Raw genomic sequence first — 3,463 nt, 5'->3', positions numbered from 1 at the left:
CAGAAAGAAGGTTGGGCAATCTACTTCCGTAGTGATACTGCCTCGTAAACCCAACGAGGGGTCACTATGCATCGGGTCCGACTCGACGGCACATAACAACAATAACATGGAGTATCACAGTACACATTTGTTTATCAAATGCTCTGAGAAGTCCTGCAAAACAAATAAAAAAATTAATTATCCAAGTCCTAAAATAATTGGTCGTGCAGCACTTTTTCACAGAACATATCAACCTCCCAAGGAATAAAGTTTAAGAAATACTGTCCCAGACATACCAAAGGGCATACAACTAACCTTCCTTTTTTTTTTAAAAAAAAAAAAAAAAAAATACAACTTTAGAATAAAAATGGATGAGCCAGTCTGTTTTCAAAAGTTTATTTGTGTAACAGACACTATTTTTCATTGCCAGGAAACTGGAATTTCTCTTCCTGAATTTCCTAAAAGTACATTTAGGGCAAAGTAAACAAGATTACAGATTACTTCCTCTTCCTGGAGCACAATCATGAGACATTATTCTTAAACCAGTCACCATGGAGACTCGGAATTTAAGCTGTTATTTTACTGGTTTCTGGTTTTTCCTTGCTCCTTACCTTTACATAAAGGGGCTCTGGTGGCGCTGTGCCTAAGGCATTTGACTGCTAACCAGAAGATTGTTGGTTCATATCCACCAGCCACTCCGTGGAAGGGGAAATGGGGCAGTCTACTTCCCGTAAGGATTTACCGCCTTGGAAACCCTATGGGTCTCTGTGAGTGGGAATCACTCGAGGTCAGTGAATTTCGATTTGGTTTGGTTTTACCTTTATAAGGGCTCTAGTGGTGCTGTGGTTAAGGTATTGGGCTGCTAATCACAAGGTGAACGGTTTGAATCCACCAGCTGTCCTACGGTCCGCAAAGCTTGGAAACCCGATGGGGAGGTCACTATGAGTCGGAATTGACTCGATAGCAGTGTTTTTTTTTTTTTGCATCGTCTATCCAGGGTGCGGAGTTTATAAAATGGTCAGAAACGACATAGCAAAAAGAGGGTCACACGTCTCGTGCAGGTTTTGTGGACTGGATAGGTAGGAACCAGGGAGCAAGAGCTGGCTTGCTGCCCTCTGTCGCCCCCTGCTGACGCGAAAGCCCGTCGGTTTAGAAACAATACAGAGGAATTTCTTTCTGAGTTGCTGAAGGTGGCCTGTACAGGAGCAGGAACGCTCTCCACCCCATCTGCACTGGGAGCAAACTGTTCTTGAAGAGGCAGAGGAGAGAGGAAAACCCAGAAACGGGCTGTTGCAGTTCAGGCAGGAGTGTCTTCTGACTGACTTCCCAGGAGCCTCCATGTTACAGTCGTCTCATGGGCTCACGAGGCTGCCCATACCCTTTACGGAAGGGGTGGGCTGTTCTTAAGGCATAGAAGGAAGTCAAGGTTTGCCTTTAGCTCGGCTGTGCTTTGCGGGATGGATTGTTGTTCCTCACAGGCCCAGGCTGGGTCTTAGGACCTGGAAGCTGCAATCCCAGAGTACAGACTTAAACCTTTGGCTTTAGAATTCTTATAAGCACGGCCGCGGACTGGAATATTATAGCATTCCAGGGCTGGGAATCATCCTCAGGACCATCCAATAAAATCTGCTTCTCATTTTAAGGTAACAATAGCCATTTAAAGTTATAAGATGATGTTGTTAGCACTGCCCAGATTCCCCAGGGCCTGGGCACTCACACCCCCCAGTTACTTGTGCGTTGGCTATTTCCGCTGCCTTTGTCTGCAGATAATAGCCCTGACCAACAGGTGCTGCTCCCCACATGGAGGTTATTCCCTTTTCCTGCAGCCCTCACCACCAGGCCCCAGGCTCACAGGCAGCAACCAGGGACCATAGTCCCTCTAGTCCATTCCAACTCATAGCGACCCTATAGGACATAGTGGAACTGCCGCATAGGGTTTTCAGGACTGTAATTTTTATGGGTGTTGATTGCCAGATTTTTTCTCCTGAGGTGGGTTCCAATTTCTTTCCATTTGGTTACCAGGTGAGCTTTTAACCATTGTGCTACCCAGGCTCTTTGCCATTGCAGTGGATTCTGACCATTGGGGTGGTGTAGTTTTTTCTTTCTAATCCTCCATTAACTCAAAAAACTCATTGCTGTCCAGTCAGATCCGACTCATAGTGACCCCTCCTTGGGTTTGTGAGGCAGTATCACTATGGAAGTAGATTGTCCAGCCTTCCTTCAGAGGAGTGTCTGGTGGGTTTGAACCTCCAGCCTACTGGTTAGCAGTCAAATGCCTTAGGCACTACACTACCAGAGCTCCTAATCCTCCATTAGAAAGATGCAAATCAGAACAACAATGAGATACCATCTTGCCCCAGCGCTAGTAGCAAAGTTCAACAAGACAGAAAATAACAAATGCTGGTAAGACTGTAAAATGATACAACCACTGTGCAAAACAGTATGGCGATTCCTTAAACAGTTGGAATTAGAAATACTGTTTGATCCAACAATCCCATTACTAGGTATTTATCCTAAAGATGTGAGAGCCAGGATAAGAACAGATATATGCACACCCATGTTCACTGCAGCACTATTTACAATAGCAAAAAGATGGCAACAACCTAGGTGCCCATCAACAGAATAATAACCAAACTATGGTACATACACTCAGTGGAATGGTATGCAACACTAAAGAATAATGTAGAATCTACAAAACACCACATAGTGTGGATGAACTTGGAGGAGATTATGCTGTGTGAAATGAATCAATTACAGAAGGATAAATATTGTATTAGTCCATTATTGTAAAAAGTCAAGGAAAGGTTGATATATGGAAAGAAACTTTCTTTCTATACTGTGGAAAGAAACTTCTTTCCAATGCTGTGGCATTGAGCTGCCAACCAAAAGGTTGGTGGTTCAAACCCACCAGCTGTTTCTTGGGAGACAGATGAGGCAGTCTACTTCAGTGAAGATTTACAGCCTGGGAAATTCTGTGGGGGTCACTATGACTATGAGTTGGAATCAATGGCAGTGGGTTTGGTTTGATAATTACATTGCTTATCCATTCACTTGTTGACAGACATTTAGGTTATTTCTACTTTTTGGCTGTTGTGAATAGTGCTGCAGTGAACATTGGTATATACGTGTCTATCTGTGTTGCTGCTTTCAAGTCTTTTGGGGATATACCTAGGAGTGAAACTACTGGGTCATATGATAATTCTGTGGTTAACTTTTTTTTTGTGATTTGGGTGAAATTTTACAAAGCAGATAAGTTTTACGTTTGACAGTTCATACACATTTTGTTTTGTGACATTGATTATAATCCCCGGAATGTAACAGCCCTCTTCCCCCTTGCTCCCTGTGGTTACCCTTTCCCTCTGTCCTTCTTGCCTATGCATTCCTGTCTCCCTAGCTTTCTCCAGGTGCAAATGCTGCCCTTCTGATCTCTTAGGGTTGATTGTTCTAAGGAGTGCATTTCCCAGGTGTAGTTGTTCTGCTTGTA

The sequence above is a fragment of the Orycteropus afer genome, unplaced genomic scaffold (assembly GCF_000298275.1).
Source record: "Orycteropus afer afer isolate SDZICR_OR568_19922 unplaced genomic scaffold, OryAfe1.0 scaffold00001, whole genome shotgun sequence".
Classification (NCBI taxonomy): Eukaryota; Metazoa; Chordata; class Mammalia; order Tubulidentata; family Orycteropodidae; genus Orycteropus; species Orycteropus afer.
This window is presented reverse-complemented; position numbering follows the sequence as displayed.